General features: G+C 43.7%; 1 protein-coding gene across 1 annotated transcript in view; it reads left to right on the top strand.

The window, feature by feature from the left end:
- The window catches only part of ABCC4 (ATP binding cassette subfamily C member 4), a 177,631-nt gene that overhangs the window by 96,487 nt on the left and 65,228 nt on the right, over positions 1-15,916 (top strand). The gene's annotated exons all lie outside the window — the stretch shown is intronic.

Genomic DNA, 15,916 nt, shown 5'->3' with positions numbered 1-15,916 from the left:
AAGTAACATCAGAAGATGGCCATTTGAGACTTCTGTATCTCGGGTCTTCCTGCTTTTTGTTGACGGCTCACATTGTTTTTCCAGACGTTGAAGGCAAAGGGATACGGGGATCCATTATACAGTCTGTTCGAAAGCAATATCTATAGTAACAAAGGTAACATCTTAAGCACAGACGTGGGGGGAAAGTGTCGTCACGTTACAAATTATAACGACTTCATAGGATTTTTTTCCTAGGCAAGGGACAGTCAAAGGTAGTTTGCCTTTGCCTGCTTCTGTGTAGCAACCCTGAACATTTTTGTGGTCTCCCATCAAAAAACTGACCAGGGCTGACCCTGCTTAGCTTCCAAGATCTGATGAGATTGGGCTAGGACTGAGCACAGGTTTTTGTTTTGCTGTCAAGTGACATCGGACTTGTGGTGACCCCTGGCGGGGTTTTCAAGGCAAGAGATATTCAGAGGTGAGTTGCTGTTGCCTTCCTCTGGGTAGTGACCCTGGACTTCCTTGGTGGCTTCCCATCCAAGTACTAACCAAGGGCAGACCCTGCTTCGCTTCTGAGATCTGATGAAATGGGGCTAGCCTGGGCCATCCAGGTCAGGGCTGAGCACTAAATAGTACCACCAAATAGTACCACCAAAATCGAGACACAACACACAAGAAGCCTATCTAAATTTTGGTGATGTTCCCAGTCTTCAGATCCTTCAGCGCTTGAGATTTAAATTCCATTGGCGTTTGTTCTTTCCTGATGAAGCATGAATAAGCTTTTTGTTCCTTTTTGAAAGAGGTGGGGGGGGGGTCGATGGTCAAGTGCTTCCATTATTTGGAAGGGAAGATTTGAACATCCACTCCGGACTGTTGACAAACACCTGCATGAGCAAAAGAGGATAGCGAGCCACCTGAGCACATTCTGATTCATGCAATTAAAGCAGTTTACAGAGTTTGTTAAGAAAAGGGATATCACATAGAGAGGTCTGCTGTCTCTTTTATGAAGAACAAAAGAGTTTCAGTGCTTTGACTTCAAGTTTGCCCTAACCATTGTGTAGAGGGGGAGGTTTAACGAATCATTGTTTAACTTAGATACTGCCAAGTATTTGACTGTTACATAGTCCCAAATGTGTACATAGCACTTTGCTGACATACCTTTATTTAACTATGATTAATTGGCATTGGATAGTTATTTAATTACTTCAGAAGTAATCTTAAGTGCAGTGTGTGTTCTGATTAAGTTATTGAATGTAATAACATTCACAGAACTGCTCGGGTGAGTTCGTTCCCACTGAAGTTTCGCGTGTATCGCCCAAAGGGGGCAGGAGCTTGAAAATCCCCTAAAATTCTAGGGCAGGGATCCCTAGCGTGGTATCCATGGGTGGTATGGTGCCAACCCAATGTTTTTAGGAAGTGGGCAGGGCCCGCAAGGCTTCTGATTGACTATTGAAGATTTGATTGGCTGTGCAGATTTTTTAAAATGTTGCTTTGGTAGCCGCTGAAAATGAAAAAAGGGAGAGGGAGACTTAACCCAGACTAAAATGAATTAAGAACCTAAAGAACCTTGCTGGGCAAAAGAAGCTCTGAATGTGTAGCCTCAATGATTCTGTTAGTCAAATTGAAAACATTAAATATTGACAGATATACAAAAATATACATGTATTTATTACAAAGTAGATTAAAAGAACAGGAGACTGCCCTGGTGGTAGCCTCAACTATGAATCATGTTGTACGGTGACAACCAAAAATGATGCATTGTAATGTCAGGAGCCATTCTGTAATATCATCTGTTTGGCCACTGAGGAAGGGCAATGGGCTGAAACACGTATGGTCAGGGTCGATAATGGTCATTTTTGGTTGTCACTGTACAATTTGATTCTCAGTTGAGACTATCACCAGGGCCAATACCTGTTTTTTAATCTACTTTCTAATAAATGCATTTATATTTTTGTATATCTGTCAGTATTTAATGTTTCTAATTTGACTAACAGAATTATTTGGCCAGCTACACATTCAGATCTTTGTAAGCTTTGGAAGCAGCTGCCACCATAAGGGTCTACACTGTGTTACTGTGGCAATCATTTTATGGCTGGCTCCGCCTCCTGTGGCAGCCATTTTGTTGGTGCACCCACCATGCTGTGTCAGAATTCCAAATGCGCCTGCAGGCTCAGAAAGGTTGGGGACCCCTGTTCTAGGATATGTAAAGTTGAATTTTTCACAATTGTGGGCACCATTTTCCAAGCATTTGTGACTACAAACCACCCTCAATCCTTGTGCAAAGCCTTGGTAAAGGGGAGCAAACCAGCAGAATTTTTTTAATAGATCAGTGACTGGATGGTCTTTCTTCATGGTTCTGTGAACAGTTTCGTCCTTTGATTCACTTGCATTCAATAGTTTAAATGTTAAAACGTGTGTACTAAAGGTCCAAAATATGAGTTTATTGCAGGGAAGCCCAGCTATTGAAATGTGTGTTTTATATGTATGTCACAGACTGGAAAGCAAAATTTAGAATTCCTGTATGATTAAATGCACATGTATTTGGTATGAAAATCTGCTGCGATCATGCAGTTTCTTCTGTTTTTGGCACATCTTTATCCAACTTTTTCTCCAGAAAGCTGATCCCCAAGTGGTTTCTATTTCAATACAAAAATTCTAGCCTGGATCCGAAGGGCCACACTTGGTGTGCCACGTGTGGACAGGGCCCTTTTCAGGCTGTAAAAAGTTGAAAACAGTATTGGCCCACGCAAAATCCAGAAGAAGGAACAAAACTGATGTTGTATCTTTTTATTAGAGCCAACAAAAATGTCACAAAGCATCACATGGGACCATCAGAACTCTTAACAATTTTTTACGAAATGAAGGAGAGAGGAAAAAACTGGCTGTCTTATCAGCCTTTTGTGTTAAATGCTGACAGGCTCACAGCTTCATTACTGTAGGCTGGGGTCCCCAATGTGGTGCCCATTGGTGTCATGGCATCCACCAACACCTTTTCTGGCACCCGCCAATTGTTTTTAGAAAGGGGGTGGTGCCGTGTAGCACCTTTACCTAGAAAGGCTTCTGATTGGCTGTGCAGATATTTTAAAAGTGTTGGTTTGGCAGTGGCTGCCACGACAACACAAAAATCTTCACTGTGTGACTGAACGTAAACTGTGGGAACCATTTGTGGCTGGCTCCATCTCCTGTGGAAGCCCTTTTGTGGTTGTGCCCATCATGCCATGTTAAAATTCCAAAGGTGCCTGCTATAGGTGTTGGGTCATAGCACGTAGCAGACTATACCCTTGGAAAGCTGCCCCAGATTGTATGGGGACCCTCCAGAGGTACACTTGATGAAGTGGAAGGGGCTGCAACTGGGAAGGGAAAACTGGCCACCTTCTGTGTGCGCGCTGAAATGCCTTGGCCGTGCACAGAGAGCTCTTTGGGTCGCAGCCATATAGTTTTCATTATTTGCTGTGAGGATACAAAATGTCGGCTTCACGTCTTTTGAGTGGCGCCATTTGGTGTGCTGTATTCCTCCTCTGGAGCTCGGTTTTCTATGCGGCGTATCATTGAAGTCCCTTCTGCTTTGCTGTTTTAATCATGTTCATGTACCGATTCTTTCCAAATCTCATGCTTCTACTTGTTATCCAGAATTAACATGCGAATTAGGGTTAGGCTGATTAAAAGAAATGGCTTGATACCGAAACAAAATTTATTTTACATTAGACTGAAAAAGCTGTGTTTTCTACACTTTTATTGATTAAAGAAAACTTTTTTTTTGCTTACCAGAAGCCCTGACAAAATACTCTTTAGAACGCTGCATTACTTAACAGAACATTATAAGACAGGCACCAAAGCTACAGTTTGTTGGCGTTGATTAGCGACTTGATTACCCATGAGAACTAAGTAGTTATTTTAAAATGTGAATATTGCATATAAATAATCTTCCTTGCGGAATGATTAGTGTAGCTGTTGGCTAGGCTGATACTCTCTTGGCTCTGAAATGAAATTATATTATTCTGGCACTCATTGGCAGTTGTCATAACTTTAGATGTTACTTTATGCAACACTTTTTGTGTATTTGTTTTGGGTTACAGTGCCAAGACAGTGCTTCTGTGCTGTGCTTATCTCATAAACCTTATTTATTATGAGCTTTGAAAAGTTCATAGAGGGGGGAGTGAATTACAAGCCTCTAAACTGTTTGGGAGAAATCCCTCTTCGAAAACTCCTCAAGCAACCTTGGGGGGGGGGAGACAGGAACTTGTGGAAGGACTGGAAACAAAGCCCGAGATGCTCTCTGGATCGAGACTTCAAAGAACAAACGTGCTTTGTGTGACATAGTTTTGTGCATATTTTATTACTAAGTTCTGTCTTCCCTCCAGCCCTCCTAGGCCCCGTATCAGAGTTACAAAGTGAAACTGACTTTCCAAGTAGTTGGGAAGAACCACATTGGCGTCTACAGTGTGGGGGCGAGTAAATGTGATTTCACTGATGCAAAACAAAGACTTTCCAGAGTTTGTGGACATTTCATCAGTTCACATACCTTGTGAGTATACTGGCCTGGACCCAAACAGGAGTGCACCCCAGAGAGCTTTGGGTTTATTTATTTATAATATTTCTATATGGCCTCTTCAGAGTCCAGCTCAAGATGGCTTACAATTATCCCCCCCCCCGCCATTAAAAAACCACACACAAGCTGTGAGACATAAGCAGCATAAAGCTGTCCATAGAAACTATCCACAGAACAAAAGCAGACCATTAAAAAACTGTTAATATAAAACTCCTGATTAAAAGCCTGCATAAAAATATGTATTTTAGCCTGGCACCTAAAAGCAAATAAAGTAGGTGCCAGGTGAGTCTCAAGGCAGGTGGGTGTTCCAAAGGCAAGGTGCCACTACAGAAAATGTCCTGTCTTTATTTGCCACCATCCACACCTCTGAAGGTGAGGGCACAGAGAGGCAGATTTTGGCAGGCTGGATAGTATGGGAGGAGACGGTCCTTCAGGGACACTGGCCCCAAGCTATTTAGGATCTTTAAGATAAGAACCTGCACTTTTAGAAGAAGAAGAAGAAGAGATTGGATTTATACCCCACCCTTCACTTGGAGTCTCAGAGCGGCTTACAAACTCCTTTCCCTTCCCCTCCCCACAACAGACACCCTGTGAGGTGGGTGGAGCTGAGAGAACTCTGACACAAACTGCTCTTTTTCAAGGACAGCTGTGCCAGAGCTTGTGACTGACCCAAGGTCACATCAGCAGGTGCAAGTGGAGGAGTGGAGAATCAAACCCGGTTCGCCCAGATTAGAATCCGCACACTTAACCACTACACCAAACTGGCTCTTTTAATTGTGCCCGGAATCAAATGGTTAACCAGTGCAGATCTTTCAGTACTGGGGTAATACATAGGGATGGGAAACTGGGAAAATTGAGGTTTGTGAACGTTTGTGGTTCGTGGGGTCTCACGAACCACAAACCTTTCTGTTTAATGAACTGGTTCGAGGCTCAGTGGTTTTTGGTCTCTTTAAATGTCTTCTCCAAGCCCCAGCATGTCTGCTGGCACAAACCACACAAATGTCCCAAAGCCACATGGGAGGTTCATGGGGCGGGATGGCATGAACCGAGGTTCGCGAACCATGACTCGAACCTACTTCATTACGAATTTTAGTTTGTAATTCAGTTAGTGCCCATCCCAGTGATACAGTCCTTGTAACCAACTCCTGACGTTTCCAGATTGTTTTCAAAGGCAGCCCCACACAAGAGTGCATGATAGTAATCTGACTTTGATATGATCAGATCATGGATCACTGTGGTCAGATCGTGCTTTTTGAGGAACAGCTGTAGCTAGTGAACCAGCCAGAGCTGATTAAAGTCTCTGTGAACCATAGAGGAGACCTGAGCTTCCAACTGTAGGCCACGATCTAGTGGGACCCCCAAAGTACAAATCTGCCCCTTCAGGGGGAGTGCAACTCTGTGGTCCCCAAGCAGCTTCATTATTGACTGATGACACCTTAGTCTTGTCTGGATTGAGCTTCAGTTTATTGGCTCTCATAAGAACATAAGAGACGCCAATGTTGGATCAGGCCAAAGGCCCATCCAGTCCAACACTCTGTGTCACACAGTGGCCAGAAATACCAGTGCCATCAGGAGGTCCACCAGTGGGGCCAGGACATTAGAAGCCCTCCCACTGTTGACCCCCCCAGCACCAAGAAGACAGAGCATCACTTGCCCCAGAGCCCCTATCTATACCTTGTGGCTAATAGCCACTGATGGACCATCCATCCCCATTACCTTTTCCAGGCACCTATTCAGGACTTCAGGGCTTAGTTGTTAAGGAGAAATAAAGTTGGGTGTTATCCACATGTTGGTGGCATCTCAGTCGAAACCTTTAGATGATATTTCCCAGCTGTTTCATGTAGATACTATTTAGCTTGTGGGATAATATGGAACCCTACAGGACCCCAAAGCATAGGTTGGTCAAGTAAAACAGAACCACTTAAAAGCAGTGCCCCTAACTCTCAGTCAACCTCACCAGAAGGATACCATGGGCCAATGGTATTGAAAGCCTTAGAGAGGTCCAGGAGAATCAACAGGGGTTCATCCCCCTCTCACTTTCCTGGTGAAGGTCATCAGTCAGGGCGATCAAAGCAGTTTCTTCCTGTGTCCAGGCCTGACTCTGGATTGAAGTGGGTATAGATAATCTGTCTCCTCCAAGACCACATTAAACTGTGTAGCCACCATCCACTTGAACACCTTACTCAAGAATGGAAGGTCAGCCACTGGGCAGTTGTTGTTTAGGTCATTTGGATCTAGGGATGTCTTCTTCAGGAGGAGTCTCACAGCTGCCCTTTTCAAAGTGGTTGGAACTACATCCTCCCACGGAGAGGCATTGATTACCTCCTGGACCTAATCAGCCAATCCACCCTGGCGTTGATACAATTAGCTGGGGGGCAAAGGTCGAGACTAGACATGGTGAGCCCGCACACTTTGAAGCCCTTGTCAATTTCATTAGGCCTCACCAACTGAAAGGTCATCCATGATAGGACTAAGACTCCATACTAAAATTGAACCAGTCCTGTTGTGGTGTCTAAAAGATGAGAGCAATTTTATCTGCAAAATGTGTTGCAGAGGATTCACAGTGGGCTTGTTTATGGATGTTTATGTTTCTCAAACAGCAGTCCTCCCTGGCTGCCTGGCAAATTGTTTGTTTGCAAAACAGTCTGAGATATGATATGGAGATCTGCTGTTCTTAGGAAAAGAGCTTGTGGGATAATATGGAAAAGAGCCAAAAGTCTGTTTGGGCATTCCTAAACTTTGAGTGCATCTAAAGTACTTTTTAGCTTGTGGGATAATACGAATTTTAGTTTGTAATTCAGTTAGTGCCCATCCCAGTGATACAGTCCTTGTAACCAACTCCTGACGTTTCCAAATTGTTTTCAAAGGCAGCCCCACACAAGAGTGCATTATAGTAATCTGACTTTGATATGATCAGATCATGGATCACTGTGGTGATCCACAGTATGTTTCTCATGCTCAGATCTGGTCTTGGAGTGACTTTTCACACATTAAAAGTATAGTGTATGTTGTTTTCACACTGACACCTTTAAATACCTGCTTTCAGTTTAGCATATGTTGTTACATATTTGTCTTCTGGGATGTGAAAGTATCCGGGTTATCTATTTGCATGAGTTCCTGGAACTGACATTGACTATTTTTAAAGCAAAAACAGGCGATTTGAGGCTTATGTAGATCTAGGCCAGAGAAAGCAGTGCCCCTAACTCTCAGTCAACCTCACCAGAAGGATACCATGGGCCAATGGTATTGAAAGCCTTAGAGAGGTCCAGGAGAATCAACAGGGGTTCATCCCCCTCTCACTTTCCTGGTGAAGGTCATCAGTCAGGGCGATCAAAGCAGTTTCTTCCTGTGTCCAGGCCTGACTCTGGATTGAAGTGGGTATAGATAATCTGTCTCCTCCAAGACCACATTAAACTGTGTAGCCACCATCCACTTGAACACATTACTCAAGAATGGAAGGTCAGCCACTGGGCAGTTGTTGTTTAGGTCATTTGGATCTAGGGATGTCTTCTTCAGGAGGAGTCTCACAGCTGCCCTTTTCAAAGTGGTTGGAACTACATCCTCCCACAGAGAGGCATTGATTACCTCCTGGACCTAATCAGCCAATCCACCCTGGCGTTGATACAATTAGCTGGGGGGCAAAGGTCGAGACTAGACATGGTGAGCCCGCACACTTTGAAGCACCTTGTCAATTTCATTAGGCCTCACCAACTGAAAGGTCATCCATGATAGGACTAAGACTCCATACTAAAATTGAACCAGTCCTGTTGTGGTGTCTAAAAGATGAGAGCAATTTTATCTGCAAAATGCGTTGCAGAGGATTCACAGTGGGCTTGTTTATGGATGTTTATGTTTCTCAAACAGCAGTCCTCCCTGGCTGCCTGGCAAATTGTTTGTTTGCAAAACAGTCTGAGATATGATATGGAGATCTGCTGTTCTTAGGAAAAGAGTTTGTGGGATAATATGGAAAAGAGCCAAAAGTCTGTTTGGGCATTCCTAAACTTTGAGTGCATCTAAAGTACTTTTTAAAAATCTGGTGGGCCCTAATCAATGTTCCCTCTAAGCTGTGGAGTCTTGTGAGCAAAAATTCGACTTTGTGAGCTACTGGTATTAAAGTTGTGAGCGAGCGATTTGGCTTCTGCATAAATGAGTTTGCTCTGGAGCCATCCTTCCTGAGCGAAGACAAAAATGTGTGAGCCAGAGGCTAAAAAATTGTGAGCTAACTCACACTAACTCAGTTTAGAGGGAACACTGGCCCTAATCCAGAGAATGCTGTGGTGGTGGAAAGTGCTGTGAAGTTGCAGTCGACATATGGTGACTCTGTAGGGTTTTCAAGGCAATCAATCAATCAATCAATCAGTCCTTTATTGGCATATAAATAGATAAGATATAACATAGAATAAAGATTGCTTTTAAATTACAATTGAGTAAATATACAATCAAATTGACTCTTTATATCTTATCACAGCACAACTTTATTGTGCATTGCAAAAATATAGTCACCTTCTCAATTATATCTGGAGAGGAGTCATTAAGGATAAAGTGTCCTTATTTACCGTCTTATTTACCAAAATAGGGTTTAGATATTTGGTACGAATTTCTACATAAAAAGGACAATAAAAAAGGATATGTGAAATTGTTTCAATGCAACTTTACAGGGACAATGGCTGGATATGGCAACTTTTGAAACCTTCCATATAGGATTGCAGATGGCATTACATTAAATCTGGCCAATGAAAAAACTCTACGTTGTTGTGGAATTTGAAAGGCATGGAGCTATGGAGCCATATGGCCTGCTTTTAGTGGAATCTCCAAGCTTAAGGGAGAGCAAGTTTTGTTGGCCACATTTTGTGATTCAGTGTCCAAAACTCTCTGTTTAATTCTATGGAATGCATCCGATTGGGAAAGCATAGATAGTGGATCCAGGGATAGGCCAATAACATTAATTTTCTTTTCAATGCAAGCTAACCAGTTTGCTGATTCAGATTCTGATTGCATTTGATAAGTAAAACTAGAGAGATCAGGGTTATAATGTAGTTGCAGCCAGTATTTAATAGTTGCGAGCCACGCCCTGGTTTCAAGTAAGGCTTGTCCAGTTTCCAAACAGAGTGCTGCATAAGGCACACAATGCGGCATTCCCCAGATTTTACGGAGCAGTTTGGACTGAATACGTTCCAGAGAATGATCAAATGCACCAATCCAGAGTGGCGTACCATATAGCAGCTGCAGATCCACTTTGGCATTAAATATCTTTAGTGCAGCAGGTACAAATTAGTTGCCTCTGGTATAGAAAAGGTAATAGCCGTGGTGCTGATGTTAGCCGGATTTATTGCTGATTTATTTTGGGTAGTCCAAGAGGCATTGTATTGGAAATGTATACCTAAGTATTTAAAATGTTTAACCTGTTGTATTCTATTTCTACTTATTTCCCATTTGTACGGTTTCCACGTTCTTGAGAAAACAAGAATTTTCGATTTTTCATAATTCAGTTGGAGCCTATTAGATGCAAAGAACTCCAGACATCGATTCAGTAGATGCTTCAGGCCGACTTGTGAGCAAGACACAAGTACTGCATCATCTGTGTATAGTAACAGTGGTACATGTATAGAGCCAAATTTAGGACTATGACCATCAACTCCAGTCAAAAACAGGGCAAGATCATTAAGAAAAAGATTAAATAAAGTGGGAGCTAAGACACAGTTGTTTTATTCCTTTATTAGTAGGGATTTTTGGTGTTAATTTTCCTGCTAAGGAACATTTTACTTGACAGATTGTGGAGGTATATAACTTCTTAATAAGCAAGAGCAATCTCTGGTTTTCAAGGCAAGAGATGTTCAGAGGTGGTTTCCCATTGCCTGCCTCTGTATTGCGATCCTGGACTTCCTTGGTGGTCTCCCATCCAAATACTAACCAGGGGCAACCCTGCTTAGCTTCTGAGATTCACTAAGATGGGGCTAGCTTGGGCTATCCAGGTCAGGGCCCAGAGAAATCCAGTTTAAATCAATGGGTTGGATCCAGGCTGACTTCGCAATATCCATCAATTTCACCTTTCCAGCCCCCCCCCCATCGCGTCGTTCCTCAAGGTTCCCTATCCTACCCCTGAAGCAGCATGTCATGGAGATCAGTGGGTGGCTCTGGGAGAGAGCAGGCAGGAAAGTTCCATTCTGCTGTTGGATCCAACCCTTTCATTCCCACTGACTTAATGTCCCTTTAATTTTTGTGTGACTTGCCTGCATTATGAATAAGAGAGCATGAGACCCACTAGCCATAAAGCCAACCAGATGGCTCACCCAGGAAAGAGAGCTTATGGTGATGGATGAGGGAGAATGCCCAGTGGTTGAAGACAACCAGTCATGATATGTCAGTAGAGGCCAGGTTGATGTGTTTTCATATCCTGAGTGTGAAGCTGTAAAATGCATTGACGTGGAACTCAAGGTGGTGGCACAGGTTTTTTTGGTGGACTAGAGAGACCCTTGCCGCAGGGAACAGATTGGCCCTGGCACCCCTGATGCCACTGGAGAGGGTTAGATGCGGACTGCTTGGTTGTTGGCTTGTGTGTGATGGTGAGAAGCCTTCCTCAGTGTGCATCCACCCATCTACACCCAAGGTGGGAGAGAGATGCTGATGTTAGATAATTGTGCTAAACTTCGATTAGGAACCTGTCTCTGTTTTGTTTTCTTAAAGACTGTACCCCAAGTTTGTAGCCTGCATAATTGAGAGCCAATTTGGTGTAGTGGTTAAGAGCGCGGACTCTAATCTCGGAGAACTGGGTTTGATACCCCATTCTTCCACATACAGCTGCTGGTGTGACCTTGGGTCAGTTATAAGTTCTTTCAGAGCTGTTCTCTCAAGGACAGTTCTCAGGAGAGCTTTTTCAGCCCCACCTACCTCACAGGGTGTCTGTTGTGGGGAGGGGAAGGGAAAGAGATTGTAAGCCGCTCTGAGAGTTCTTTGGGTTGTGAAGGGTGGGGTATAAATCCAATCTCCTCTTCTCCTCCTCCTCCTCAAGTTGTATTGATGTTTTTGTCATGAATAAAACTTCTGTCTGTTCCAGAAGTTAAGACTGCATCAGTGTTTGTACTCCTGGTCATACTGATCTCTAAGTTACTGGTGCCCCCTGGCTTGATGTTCCCCTCCATGTCAAATGGGTGCTTGAGAGTAAATAAAAGGGTATGTGGCAGCTATTACCAAAGGGGCACCTCAACTCTCTTAAGAGAGTTTTGGGGGCAGCAAATAGTAGGTGATGTGAAAGACTTCAGCCTGAGACCTTGGAGACTTGCTGCTTGTCTGAGCAGATGGTATTAACTAGGGATGTGCTGGGTGGCGGGAAATCGGGGTTTTTTGCATTCAGGTATAACAAAGCCGAATTTTTCCAGTATTCCCAAATATACCCAAATACCAGTACCGGTATTGTATTGGTACCCAAAAATATTAGATATACCCAAAAATATTCGGCTCCATTATATCATATGTGGCCATTGTAGTCAAAACACAAAAATCTTCTAACCAGTGGGCTGGGGGGGGGGAGTTTGAGCTAGAGGCACCAAATTTGTACAGTAGCTGTTGGAGCCTCTCCCTGAAAGAACCCTGAAAGAAACCCCCAAACTCCCTGAAAGAAACCCCCGAATTTGGAAAAGATTGGACCAAGGGGACCAATTCTAGGGGCATCCAAAGAGGGTGCCCCCAATCCTTCATTGTTTCCTATGGAAGGGGGAAAAAGCAGGCAGCAGTGTCTCCCAGGGAATTTCTGCACTAGAAAGTAAGTGAGGTATGGTGTGAAGGGCCATGTTTGCAAGGCCAGCAGCAGAACCAGTGCAGTGTGCTCACCAGAACCAGTGCCACTGTGGCAGTCAGTGCCCAAACCCAACAGGACTCCGGTCAAATCTGAGAATCTCTGCAGTATAAACTGAGGGGGCATGTGTGCAAGGCCAGCAGTAGAACCATGTACCTCCTGATGTCCTGCTGCAAAATCGGAGCATGTTCTGGGTGTGATACTTTTTTCTTTCTTTGGGTAAGGTTTTTACAGTGGTAGTTTAGCGTAGGGTTTTGCAATCTCTGAGAATTAACTGTGACACTCTTGCAATGCAAAGCTAAGTGCAATGCATTGGTCAACTGCAAATACTCTGAAAGACTGTCAACTGGCTGTTGTTGGCTCAAGCCACTGAAGCTGAGTTTGGTTTATCAGTATTGTGAAAAGCAGTCACTACCTTAAAAAAAACTATCACTCTGCTTTGCCACTCCTGGAAATGGAGCAGACGGCTAAAGAACATACCCAGCAAAAAGACCATTCTGTGGTCCCCCCACTCCTGTTGCACACCACATATCATAACCTCATGTTGACATAGTTTGTGCATTGAAGCTCACGTCTAAATAAAGTTGAGACAGAGATGAAAACTGTTGAGAGGTAATTGCATACTAACTGGCAGAAATGGCACCCCTCTTATTAGGGAATCACAGAGCTTTGAAAAAATATTGTGGTGGTCAGAGGTGTCTTCCCAGCCAGCATGCCGGAAGTCCAAAGTTGAAATGCCACTTCTGGGAAAAATCTGGGATGAATCAGCATGTTTCTCATGCTCAGATCTGGTCTTGGAGTGACTTTTCACACATTAAAAGTATAGCTTACGTTGTTTTCACACTGACACCTTTAAATACCTGTTTTCAGTTTAGCATATGTTACATATTTGTCTTCTGGGATGTGAAAGTGTCCGGGTTATCTCTTTGCATGAGTTCCTGGAACTGACATTGACAATCTATTTTTAAAGCAAAAACAGGCAATTTGAGGCTTATGTAGATCTAGGCTAGAGCTTCTGAGTTAACAGTGAGTTGACACTGGGCAAATTATGATTGTAAATAAGGAAAATGGTTTATTCTTGACAGAGGACAGGAAGTCAAGGCGTATAAGAATTAAGGGAAAACAGAAAACGGTCAACGTATGATTTCCAAAGAGCAAAAGTCTTTTTCGGAAGACTTCTCAAAGGTTTAAGGGCTGCTCTTGATTCAATGGAAACAAGTTTCTGTGCTGGCTGGCTGGCATTGCTTTAACACATGTTATGTTTCCAGGTATACAAGGATATCAGTGAGGTGTGAAAGTCAATCTGGTGTTCTGGTTAGAGTGCTGGAGTACGCTTTAGGGGACTCAGGTTCGAATTCCCCTTTCTGCTATGTAAACTTACTAGGTGACTTTGGGCCATTCACACACTCTCACCCTAACCTACCTCACAAAAGCTGTTGCTGTGAGGATGAAATGGAAGATGGGAGAATGATGTTAAGCCACCTTGGGTTCTTATTGGGGAGGAAGGTGAGGTATGAATGAAGTAAAAATAAATAATACCTGGTTAACGAAATATCAGATATATTTTATTTATTTACTTATTTTAACATTTATACCTCATGGTTTAAGGCAGTTTACAACAATAGTTTCAAAAAAAAAAAAATTCCAGTTAAAACCAAGAAATAAAACAACGAACCCCAAACCTTTCCCTGCCTCCCCTCTTAAAAAGATGCCTGCCAATTCAAACCCCTTCAAAAGCCTTGGCAAATAATCAGGCCTTGTGGAGCCTTCTGAAGATTTCCACAGTGGGGGCTTCCCTCACCTCTTCAGCGAACTATTCCACAGAGCAAGAACCATGACGGAAAAGGCCCAAGCTCTGGTCACGGTCAGGCAGGCCTCACTAAATTGTAGGATACCCAGCAAATGGCTGCCTGAAGGCCATCATTGGTGAACAGTAACATATGGAAGGAGATGGTCCTTCAGATATGCAGTTTCCAGGTTGTGAAGGGATTTAGGTCCCACGTATTTGAAGGACTGTCTCCTTCCGTATGTCCCTGCACGCCAGCTGGTGGTCTTCAGGCAGCCATCTGTTGACTATCCCACCGCTCAGGGTGGCTCATCTGGCATTTAGGGGCTCCTTTTAAATAAACAGTACAGTTTATATGGCTACTGCCCATCCTATTTCCACTCATAAAGGAAGTAATCTTTATAGTAATCTGTGTATCTTATTATGCACTTAAGTAGCTCTTCTGTATGGATCCTAGATGTGCCAAAGCTTCTGTGAGTTCTTGAAGTTCTTGCCTGCAGTAGGTTTTATATGCAGATGGACACTGGGAGGATTAGAATATCTTTGTGGAGCAATCTGCTGTAATTGCCAGGAACTGGTTGCATAGTTGTAGGACGAGATCAAAGGCAGCTATAAAATCAATATTGAAATCCAATATGCATCTAGATGGGTTTGTCACAGTTCCAGAGCCTTTTAACTTTTACATTTTTACCTAAAGAAAACTGAACAAGCAATATGGAAACTTAGGACAGTATAGAAGCTAAGACATAATGATTCTTTGTTAGTGTTACGAACATACAGTACGCACATCCCAAAGCTTTATCTAGATAAAGTGCTTGCTGTTATGTATATGAGGTTTTAATGATGTGCAGTCACTTGACATTTGTACTGTTGTAAGAAACATGCCTTCCCAGAGTTTTGGCGTATTGAAGCGACTTTCCAGAAGGAGGCAGAATAGACTGATGGATTCTTCAACTCTTCTACCTAACAGTCATAAAAAATTGGTGTGACCTATCTACCATTTTTGCTCTATGGTTCATCTTTAAGGTACAGGCATGTCTAATACTCACCATCATCCTATCTGCAGAAATTAAAATCAATGGAGAGAGGGTGTTTAAACCCCCTTCCACCAAGAGAAGAATGCTTCCAGCACGTGTGCGCTTACGATGAGCAGGGAGGGGCGGAGGAGACAGCTGAACCCGTGCACCCAGATGCAGCTATGGTGCTGGCTTTGGCATTGGCGCCAGTTGCCAAGAGCATCCCTTATCACCTCTGCCTCTCTGCCGGCTGGTGAGTGGGGAGGAGGTCTGGGAGATGCCAGAAATGCCATCCCTCCTTCCTGCCACTAGGGGGAGTAATTGCTGTCCCCTTCACCTCCAAGGCAAGTTGAGTGGGCAAGGGATGAGAAGGGGATTGGACTAGATGGCCTGTATGACCCCTTCCAACTCTGTGTGATTCTGTGATTCTAGGACCATGAGCTAATGCAACCCCCCCCTCCAGCTGCGGCATGAGCTGGGCGCATGGAGGTGTTGGCAGTGCTACAGGTTGGTGAGAAGGACTGGTGGAAGGAGGTGGACAGAACAGTGATGGTGAGGGAGATAAGCGGCTGTGCAAGCACTGAGGACAGGGCAGCCAGAGTGTCGAGAAAGGGGGCCAGTGAGCGAGTGAGAGCATTGCTGCCACCAGGATTTTCCCTCCCCAGCAGGTTTTTCACTGGTCTCACTCCCTGCTTGTAAATTAAATAATTTTCAACAGATCTTCTTGAAAAAAACTATGGCTTGGGAACCCCTCTTTCCAGTTTCCCTCGCTTTTCTCTTTTCCTCCTGTCCTG

Source organism: Gekko japonicus, unplaced genomic scaffold (assembly GCF_001447785.1).
Source record: "Gekko japonicus isolate JY-2015 unplaced genomic scaffold, Gekko_japonicus_V1.1 scaffold927, whole genome shotgun sequence".
NCBI lineage: Eukaryota > Metazoa > Chordata > Lepidosauria > Squamata > Gekkonidae > Gekko > Gekko japonicus.
Note: the sequence above shows the minus strand (reverse complement) of the source record. Positions and strands in the feature narration are given on the sequence as shown.